A 12,382-nucleotide genomic window follows, 5' to 3' on the forward strand; every position below is an offset into this window, starting at 1 on the left:
CACACACAGCTAGTATTTCATACTTGTGGTAAAGCTGCACTAGCTGCAACTGGAATATTTTTTTGGTTTCTTGAAAATGTTTTGTTAGGTACAATAACTGTAATATCGTAAACAGTATTGCATCAGCTGTGGGGTAAACAGTTTTTTAGTTGTATACATGATAAATGAAATCAAATTTTTTTTTGGGTCCGCGCCCAAAAATCAGCATCCACAATGGCCATCACAATTTCAACCTGTTTCTGTACTGCTTAATATCAATAATATTGACCACTGATTAACATGTACAATGTCTAATTATTGATATTTTAACAATTTTCTGTGAATATACTGTGGTTGTTACCCCAGTAACAACTAGTACAGTAACTGTTTTAACATGGTGACACATTCAAAACTAAGCTTTCACTCAAGATTTAAAGTTGTCACTAAACTATCTACAGATAATATTGACTACTAGTTAACAGATACAATGTCTCAAGTGGTCAATTTTTGGTAAATACATCTTTGGTTGTTTGTCATAAATGTGCCAGTTGCAGCTAGTGTAGGTTTAAACTTAAATTTGCCTTGTAAAACCATTTTGTTGTCTATTTACATATACCCTAACACTATACTTTTATCCAAATTATGTCAATTTCATAAAATTATGTAAATAAATAATTTCATGAAGTAACTTTTGATATTTTTCGTAATTCATAAAAGTGGCAGTGATGTTTTGCAATCTTGAATTTGACACATCACAAATTAACACAGGGTGATACATGTATCTATATTATTGAAGAAGTCACAATATAAGTGTAACATGAAGAATGTCAAAATCTCGGATAAGGAAGAACAACTTTACAGATGTAGGTTGAAGGCAGCCATATGTATTCATCAAAGGAAGCCTACCCATAAACCAGAATGCAGGCATAGAGAGCACAGCTGTTTCTCTCAAGCTTATTTCACGTTTCTTCCAAAACATGTGACAATAACCTATTGTAGTACACCCCTGATGATGCTGATGAGATGTCGGCGAAAATTTGCGATTCACTTCTAAGAATGTTTTTGACTTTGTGAGCAGAAATTTAATTACTAAATTTCTATATTATTGTCTGCTGAAGAACTGGTAAACATTGACTAAAATTGTATTGGGTATTTACTTATATTTCACTGACATTTCTAAAAGAGCAACAAGGTAACACTTGACAAAATATTGAGTTCTTGTGCCAAGTAAAAATATGGCTTATTTAGTTATTTCTTGTATCACATATATTGACTACAATCTCAAGCATTACCCAAACAAGTCAATCGAAAATTGTATCAGAACTCATATCAAAATAATAATTTCCATTTCATGGCTAACAACACATCTGGTTTTAATAAAAGTACTGGTATACATTATTTCAGGAGAAAACAGTTGTACATGTACATTTGAACATGTTTCTAGCTACATACGTATTTCAATTGTTTACTTTCAGTCTCTTGGTTAGACTGACATTTGTATCATGCAATTTTGCATGCAGTATATATACAAGTTGGTGAAAGAATGAAGTAAGAATGTTTCCATGACTGTATGACTTATTGACACCATAGCCCCTTGTTACTGCAGGGTCTATGTTGATATTTCTATAACTTACGTTAATCATATATTTCAGATATCTTTATTCAGGGCAGTGTTTAATACCTGGTTTGAATACTTGGCAAAAATGTAGAACGAACAATGGACCAACTGTACAATAGATACACATTTGTGTTCAAGCTAGGGAGTTATGGTAATGTAGAACAGTAGACAGACAGTACAATTAAAGAGTAGTATGCAAGCTAGGGAGTTAGGGTTTGAATAGGCATAGGATTAGACTCCCTAGCATAACCCTTAGTGGACACTTTTCTAGAAGCATCTCAAATAATAACAGCCTGTTCATAAACTATAAAAAAAATAAAGTAATTTACATTTATTACATATGTACTAGCGATTACTTGCACTGGTGCATGCATACTAGTGGTATTTTCACTGCAGTGCAATACTGAAAACATTATTGCATACCTGCATGCAAATGATATGCAATTGAGGATACGATCATCACTATACATGAAATTGCGTGTATGATTATAGAAATTGCCATTTCAGATAAAGATATGTAATAATAACACTAACAGTACCCCATATCAGTTTCAGTGTGGGTACTCAGGGGTCTTTGCACTTGTGCTTGCCTTGTTTTCTGCTGCACTTTCACTCGCCACAGAGAACAATGCAAGTACTCCTGCAAATCGCAAGGACACCACACTTGCACACACATGTCATGGGGTTCTGTCCTATTATAACATTGATCATTTCTTGGTAGCTCTTCTTCGTTTTCTCTTCGCTGTCTCAACTTCACCACTGGAACTAGCATTACTACTATTACCACTATTGGCAATATCATTCTTTCTCTTACGAAGGGTTCTTCTAGGTGTTGGAGTTACTGGGCTGCAAAAACATACAATATGAATGACTGTTACGTTTTCTTCTGTAATCCATACCTCATACATACGGTACTATCTGAATGTTGTGAGTATGGTACCATTGCCACTGTACTTACTACCACTTAAAAACTTTCAACTGCAGTATCCTTGAAATAAATAGTTCTTGTCACATGAAAAGTGGTTGTAAGTACTTACATGTATGAATAACATTTCACCTGTTCAGGTCAACAGGCTGTCAAGTTGGCTGTTTTGTTGGCATTATAGCGAGGTGTGCCATTCAGCATCATTCTATTCATCATACTGTTAAAACCATGTGAAACAAGATTTTACAACTGTGTGGACCAGTACTGTTGATTTTGTATGTCTTAAATATTATACAGGCACATCTCAATATGCCATACTATGGCTACCAAAGCCTACTGACATTTTATACATAAGGACCGGAAGAGGGCACCCCAGATTTGGCAACGTAAGGGCTAAAATTGTGTCATGGCCACTTATTGTACAGCAGTTCACAAAGCCATGAAAAAAAAGTGTGTGTAAAAGAACTCTATATGTTCCTAAAAGAGCAAAATTTACAGTGGTGGTTAGATGTGTTTTGATTATTGCCAAGTGATTATAAAACAGTATTGTGAGAACAACATGGAAAATAAGTGATAACGTCATGTCTGCCTGTCTTTACACTACAATACTCAACTATTCTAGCCCTCACTTCATGGCCCAAACAAGGTTGGGAACAACAGCACTCCTAGTGGCCAAACCATGAAATCTTTTCTCTCTGAGAGCTGAAATGTAGCATATTGTTCAAGTCTTGAAATGTTACACACAAGTTGGGAAAGTTGACAGCAAACCGTCTGTAGAATCACCTGAAACAGTCTTGTAGATAATGAAGTAATGGTGAACTGTTTACCTTTCTAGTGACTGCATTAGTTTATCAGCATTAACATCAAATAGGACATCAGAATGACTGCCTACATCACTTGCAGTCTGAAATATAAACACAACTTCTATGTCACCTTCTTTAGTAAAAACTTCCCCACTATATTTCTACAAATGTTCTCCCATTATAATCATGTTCAAGACTTTTTGTTCATAATACCATTACAGACCTTCACTTCACTACATAATGAAATGGTGTAAATGATCCCTGTACTTGAATTGGGGAATTATACTTTTATAAAACAATGGCAACCAGACAAAAAAAAGTCAAGACAAAACTTGAAAATAGGAGTATTGAAATCTGATGGCTCATAAACATACTGCTGATGGCCTGATATCAGAAAGTTATCATTGCTGCTGTAAAACAAGTGATAAATAATAAAAAATGTTGGTTTTTATATACTGTGCTTTCCCACTCTGTGCTCAAAGCATTTTACAATTATTACCATTGGCACAGATCATGGATCTATTGTGGCACAACAGCCCTTTATACTTCCTTAACTCCCTGGGGAGTACAGTCTATCGCAGCCTTTATAAGCGCATAAGATTAAAGTATTGACATCACAACCTCTATCCTACCAGATCCCAATTATACAGCTGGGTTGACTTAGGCACAGTCGTGATTCAAATCTTGCCCAAGGATTTTAGCCATTCAGAAACAATTGGCAGCGATGGGGCTTGAACCTGTAACCTGCAGATTCCAAGCCAACCATTCATGACTCCACAAGTAATTCTAGACACTTGCGGTTAGTATATACTAGTACATTAGGATAAGGATTAGGATAAGGTCTTCTGTTGGAAGGATTGTCTTTCAATAATCTCTACAAAGTAAGGTACAACAAATCCAAAGTGTACCTCATCAACAAAATACTAGAGTAAGCTGATAAACACCAGTCTATCAACATATCAATTATTGCTATAGTATAATTTTTATGATAATTATGTCAATATTCCTCAATCAGTCACAACCCTCCCTCTATAACTAATTACTGGTAATGGTATGGTCCAAACCATCTAAGAATTGGTAATCACCTAATACACTTACTTCCATTGGTCCAAACCCTAATGATGGTGTTGACTGTGGAGAATGTTCTTGTTCATTTCCAGGTTCATTTCCATTTCCAAATATAGGACTTGATGCTGCAGGTGAAGGTTGTGTAGCATTGTCTGAAAATCAAATCATTATATTACACTGATTTAGAGGCATGACAGTTTCTCTAAAAAAAACATAAGGTAAAACCCACTACTTGATATATAATGGGTTGGCTTATAGATAATAATTGTTACAGAGAGAGTTTTTGTCGTTTTAGGATCTCTTGTCATTCTTTGCGTATTGAATCAGATCGTTGTTTACGGAACGATCGACAAGACAGAATCTGTATTTTTTGTGAAACAAATAACATAGAAGATGAGTTTCACTTTTGTCTTATATGTCCCTTATACACCGATTTGAGGGAGAAATATATTCCAAGATACTTCTATGTCTTTCCGACTCATGAAAAATTTATACAACTCATGCAGACGACAAGTAGGATTATTTTGCGTAATACTGCCAAGTTTATTTTCGTTGCCATGAAAAAACGAGCTCAAGTTACTGTTAACCATTATTTGTAAAATGTAATTGTGAACCAGACATAATAGCGTCCTCCAGTGATATTTCTTTTTTTCTTGTAGTAATGTTGAAACATTAAGGCCGGTGGCCTATTGTTCCTGAATAAATTATTATTATTATTATATATATAATGGCCAGAATGTGGTGGTGGGGGTTGGCATTCAACTATTTATCCTGTCCTTAAATCCTGCCATGGCTACCATCTTTTCCACGGACTTGACTTTACAGAGTGTTTTAATGCATAACTGTGATAGGTGTAAATCAGCCAGAGACAGGTATGTGAGATTTGAGATTCTAGATTGTGATACTTATTAGCTTGCCATCAATTTAAAGTGAAGTGGACTTATTTTTCAAACAAAATGTGCTGACCCTGTACCCCCATCTAGTGTGTAAAATAGTCAAACCAAATTAAGAGAATAAAATAAAGTAACATTTTATGAATATCTTCATAATACATACCAAATATACTAGGTGATCCTGGACTATCATCTAGTAATTCATTTGGATCTTCCTTGATGGTATCTGTCAAAACACAAAGTTTTTACACTCTGTAAATACAGAAGCTAGTGTGAAACACTTACAAACATCCAAATGTGTTGACATTCAGAATCCTACTGTCAAATACCAAACACTTCCATTCATATATACCGGTAGTGTATCTCTTTACAGCAGAAATGTACATTTTTCATAATTTAGGTGTAAATTTTTATAATTTCAACAAAGCTTCTTGAATAGGAAATGAATCTTTTAATCACTTTTGTGTATACTACATCATGTATTGCAAACATCAAACATGATACAGTATTTAGGACAAAATCTTCTCTACAATTGCTCCTGTAACAAAAAAAGTCTCCTAAATGTTGATCCATTTCTATTTGTGGATCTTACCTTCACCTGTCTCCACCATCTTGTTTTCAAAGAAAATGTCCTGACATTCACCTGCCTCCACCATCTTGATTTCAAGACCCTGTTGTTCAATTTCAACATTACTGCATTCATTACCATGACTACTCTCATCTTTCTGTTGACCCCTTTTAGTCTTTTTTACTTTCTTTGTTGCTGTTTTTGCATTTCTTCTCGGCCTTGAACTTTTGTTCATCATCCCAGCACTGGTAGAGAAATCTGAGTCACTGTTAGCATCGCATGTTATTCCTGATGTAGAAGGCACCAAGTCAATAACCTGTTGTGAATCATTCACTGCAGTGTCTGAGAGTCTGATAACATCAATCTTGTCAGAATTTCTTGTAGATGACAACACTGTCTCAATTGTACATGTATCTTCATCTGAGCATGAACCTACAACATTGGCAGTTGTCATGGTAACATCATCCTGATCTGTGTCAATACTACAAGTTTGCTGGTGGGTTGCCATAGATTCACTTGTATCTGTTTCCATAGTAGTGGAAGACATTGCCTGTGAAGTGTCTACTTGTGAAGTTGATGCGGATGTTGTTTCATCTTCTTGAGTCACTGTCTCTGCTTTCTTTTTTATCTTCTGTTTCATTGCGTTTCGAGCGTTGGCGATGAGAGAGTCAAACTGTGATTTGTGAGCTTTTGCTTAAATTGAATGCAGGAAAATGAAAACCTGTTAAATTTGGTGCTAATTGTCATGTACAGATCTTGCTAAGGGTATGCAGATATTCTACATGGCACTGTGGTACACATACTTACATGTATATGTATATGATCTTAGCAGTAGGAACTCGACTACTGTGGTAGAGATAATTGCCTTACATGTACACATTATAAATATTCCACAAATTACTGTGGTAGAGCGACAACCAGATGCTATAATTTTGAGATAAAGTAGAGAGTAACTTACCATATTCTTGTTTCTTCTTTGCTATCTCTTCCTCTGAATCACCCTTCTCAAATACCAGTTTCTGTGAGGCAGAGAGAAAACTACCACTTTATAATCATAGTACCCTTTCATTTAGCTATAGTACATGTAAGTAGCACATCTTGAGGTTGTACACCATATACAAGATATGTTGTTTATAATTTATTTTCCAATAAAAACATGTAGATGTGTCATATCGTATTGTATCACATCTTATCGTATCATATCATATCATATATCTGAAACTGTATATCATATATCACATCAAATTGTATCATATCATATATCACATCAAACTGTTTCATATCTAATCATATCACATCAAATTGTATGATATCACATTACCTTGTATCACATCAACTCATGTACTTATAAGTTATAATTATGTAAACATTGTACATGTACTTACCTTTTGCCTGTTAGTACTAGTGGCTAGTTGAGACTTGGTTTTTTCAGCCTTTTCAAGCTCCTTAACAATGGCTGCAGCTGTTTGCAAAGATAGAAAGAGAACAATTCTGTGAATACATTAACCTGTTAGTCTATGCAGCTATTTGACAGACATGACCATATCTGTCTATCTACCATGGTCATACTATAAGAGAACTCCACGACATCAGAGTGCCAATGTGGCCTATCTTAGGTATTTTCACAAATGCATGCATGTAGTGTTCTCTGAAGCTGTAAGAGCAGCGCCTCAAAATTGCAAGGATGAGTGTTAATACCTGATAACCCAAACTGGTACTCAAGCATCAATGGATTCTGTTATTATTATTACATATATTTAGCTGAACAACTAAATTAAAATATAAGACATGACAGATTGACTATGTTCCTGTACATCATAGACAATCACATGCTAGCTCATTTGCATACAGATGTGTAATAATGTTTTCAGTATGTTACCCTGCGTTGCAAATACAGCTTGTATGTGGTATGTACACACATCGGATGCAAGTAGTCACTGGTATGTACACATATATGTTTATTACAGGAATATGCAAATAATGACTATAAATTTGCTGAAATAGCAAAATACTGCAAAATGATCACATGATGGCAGTAAAAGTACAACAAACCTGATTTGGGATTTTCTGAATCACATTGAGAGTTGTATAGCAAGGTGAACTCCTGAAGTCTTTTTATCAAAACCTGTAACAAACCACACATCAAGATTTACATCAAACCTGTAACAAACCACACATCAAGATTTACATCAATGCTTGAAGTTGACTTTCGGTACATGTATGCATTTTTTGTATGTCTTATGATTTGGACCAAAGTAAAAACCAAGAAGACAAATCTGTTAGCCAATACTCACAATCCTACTTGTTCCCAATACTGACCTGTCTGTTATCCTCTACTGATCTGAATGTCACCCTGTATTAACAATGTCTGTTTCACAGCACTGAGCTGTCTGTTACCCTGTACCAACATATCTGTGACCTTCTACTGACCTGTCTTTGACCTTGTACTGACCTTTCTTTGACCTTCTACTGACCTGTCTGTTACCCTGTACTGACATATCTGTGATCTTCTACTAACCTGTCTGTTACCCTGTACTGACATATCTGTTACCTTCTACTAACCTGTCTGTTACCCTGTACTGACATATCTGTGATCTTCTACTAACCTGTCTGTTACCCTGTACTGACATATCTGTGATCTTCTACTAACCTGTCTGTTACCCTGTACTGTTAAACCATGTTCTTTCATCTTCTTTCTCAGTTCCTTGTCTGACATCAAATTATAGACAAGTTTAGGAAGTGGTTTTCTTCTAGGAGCAGAACTGAAATGTAACCAAAGTACAAAGTTTTGTAAATCGATATACATGTAGTCTGTTTTTGCTTGTCATGTACTTATGAGTGACTGTACATAAACAACACCTCAGTTATGGCTCAGTGTTCCCTCTGTACTGTACAAAAGTGATGACACACTAAGATGTTTTATTTGCAAGATTATTTAGTGGTGGACAGTAACATGTGCTGATTTGAATGATATTGCGTGCAATAAATATGACTTGGATATACATGTAGTACATGTACATGTATAGTGACTATGTTAAATTTGAGCTTTGCATGTACATGTAGTTCAAAATCAACCACAGTGACCTGACTTTATATTCATTGCACAGATAATGTAAGTTCTATCAATCTGTATCTGTATCTACATAAATACATCGAATGACCACATAACTGGTTTATGATCAACGGAAAGAGATAAAGGAAGTTATATTGAAAATCTTACCGAAGCGCATATTTTCTTATAAAAAATATTTTTAATGCCCTCGAAGACATAATCTTCCTGTTAACATTAAGACTACAGTATATTGGAGGTTTTATGGAAGTATTTCCACTTGATTGAAAAATTCTTATAAACTCAAATTAAGGGAAAGAGTTAAACCATACAGCCAGTTTTCCAATAAACAATTATTAACACATCAATTATTGCAACACGTCTTGCTACATAAATGATGTATGAATCCTTAATAAGTTGCATGTATTTCAAGGATCCCATCACATTACTTACAACTCAGCCTTAACGAGGGTCTGCAGTACAAAGTCACCTTCAGTTCACATATTGCAATATTAGATAAAAAACAACATTTTGCACAACTACAAAACGTACAAAGACAGAAATTATGTTTCTTTCCAACCACTTACCTTCTCAATGATTCTTTTTTTGCACTCCTGGCCAGACATTTATCTAAATGTTCATTGATACGTCGTTCAGGGACACTAACCCCACAGACAGGACAGTCAGCTGAAAGATTAACAGTAAAGTTTATGATTTGTTCACTGAATCACGATATAGTCAACCGGCCAGACCTCCTTCAGTAAAACAAAGTTAAACCATCATACTATACATAGATATTCAATCACCAGTACCTCAACATTTAGCCTGTTTACAGAGCTGTTGAGGTACATCATTAGCTGGTCATACCTCCCCAGCCATTGCATCAACAGCTTGTCTTGACTACGTATTCAAACTGTTAATGTAGACACATCCCCCAAAAGTTGTCATCTAGCACCTTGTAGTGTTGAATTTACATAACCATATGTAAATAACATGTAAATTAACATACCAGTAAGTCTACTTCAAGTCTTGCCTCACATCGTGTAATGTGTATATTTTTACATACTGATTCATTTGAATAATGACAGTCAAACTAGTCGTCATGGTAGAAAGGGCTGCACACTGTCATCGATCAGGCTTTGGGCAAAATTTTTAATCCTTTATTATCAGCTTTGACATTGTTGATGCGAGGGCTAGGGAGGTACGACCAGCTAATAATGTACCTCAACAGTGCTGTAAAAAGGCAACTCGACGTTAGCCCTACTCTAGGATCCAGTCATGTGGGGATTTTGCTGTTGTTTTTCCAGACCAGACATTTCACTAATGATTTATTGTTTTTATGAAACTATGGCTGGAAAATTCTTCTCACTCTGAGCTGACATTCTTCTTGGGTTTTTCATTCTTCTTACTGTGAACTTAAGTCAGTAGCATCACCACATGATTTGAACAAACTTGGAGGGTTGAGTTTTATGATGGAAACATTTTTACCATATTCAACATCACTGCAGGAAATATAATTTTAGGTTTAAATATATGACCATTACAGGGAAATGCAAGGCTTGGTAGGGGAAAGGCAAAATCTGAACATGACTGGATTTCAGGCTACATTAGTCCTGGATATTAGTGATTTTAAGAGTGCTAATAAAGTACAAGATCTATCCAGGTTCATCAAATATTTTACCAGGGTTGCCCCTCAAAATTAAGCTACAGCATATAGCATGGAATAAAATCCTGTGAGAGTCATCAGGATTCCATGCCCACTATTACCAAGATTCCCAAATAACAAAACAACACTGACCCTCAATTCCAGTCAAATATCTACTTCAAAACCATGCCCTCTGGTGGCCAAAATACACAATCTTTCTGACAACGGGAATATATTTTGTATAATGTATTACACAAGCAGTTTTACATTTATGCAAACTTGTGTCCATATGTGACTCATGATCAGGGAAGACAAAGCTGGGGGTTCATTTACAGTTTTACAGATACATGAATTGTGAGACATACCCTTAACAATACTAGCCGCTGAGTTTGGAGACAATGGGTTCTCAATTATACTGATGTCTGCATCTTCAGTATGACTTGAAGTGTTGCCGTGACTGTCTGAACTTCTTTGGAGAAAGTTATTGATGGTGAACGGTGGACTTTTATCCAACTTGGGTTGTCTTGGACTCTTCAGTTTCTTGGTATCCCTAGCGAAGACTTCTGTGTCGTCATCAGAGTGCACAACCACTGAAGTTTCCTTAGATGTTGAACTTTGTGTGGGTTTGATTTTACTAGTTTGAATAGCAATACCTGTTGCAGCATTAGTGGTATTTGACGTTCCTGAATTTGAGACTGCTTTCAACACTCTATTCCTGCAAGAATTAAGGGGTTTAAACAAAAAAATTCCATCATTTATAATATATGAATATGTATTTAAATACACAATTTACAACACTAAAAGGCAATATACTAAAATATTCCCCAGTATTTTATGAGGACTTCCCCATCAAAATTATGCTACTAAGTAAATGAGGTATGACAAATAATCTAATAAAGTTATACCAGGATTCTCAACCCCTAGCAAATACACTGATAGTTCCACTGCTTAGTTAGTTGTTATAACTACATGTATGTGTACAAATGTAATTCTCAACACAGGGTCTACATTTGATCATACAAGTACATCGTATGCAATAAGTAGCATTTCAACACTTCAAATAAACTTTCAATATCTGCCGTGTGTAGAATCTACAAGATGTAAATATAAAAAGCAAAGTCACTACCCTCCTACACTTTTAAGATTATACCTGATTGTGAGGAAATTTTGGACTAGATTGTCCAGGATTCTGTTGTTCCTGATTTCTGGTTCTAGTACAGCTGTATTACATGTCGGACATTGGCTTTTGTAATTCATGAATCGCCTGATGCATAGACTGCAATCTGAAGATGAAAATATAAAGAATCTGAGATATACAATATTAGACACTGAAATGATCAAAGCTATAATAATAATAATAATAATGTGAATTTATAATGCACCTTTCGTTCCGAGAGCTCAAGGTGCTCACATTTATTACCCCTGGCATGGATCAATGGCAGCACAATGGCCCTTTATACTTCCTCAACTCCCTGGGGAGCATACAATCCATTGCAGCCTTTATAAGCACGTATTAAATAAAGCATTCACATTGCATCCTCTATCCTACCAATAGAAGTTATAGTAGAGACCATTCAAGTTTTATAAGTCAGTTCTGGGTATGGTTGTTAGTCATGTATACAGGGTACCAATTAAAGTACAAATATAAAAAGCCTGATGTTCGAAGCTAAAAATGTAGTAAAAAATTCCTTTTTGTACCCATTTTAATACTGAAGGTACAGATGGTTCCAACTTTTCAAGATTATTCAATAAATTTTATTGACATAATTAAAGTAGCAGACTTATATACTTACAATTATGTGAACAGGCTGGCAGTATCATGGCAGTGTTTAAA

This window comes from Glandiceps talaboti, chromosome 1 (assembly GCF_964340395.1).
Source record: "Glandiceps talaboti chromosome 1, keGlaTala1.1, whole genome shotgun sequence".
NCBI lineage: Eukaryota > Metazoa > Hemichordata > Enteropneusta > Spengelidae > Glandiceps > Glandiceps talaboti.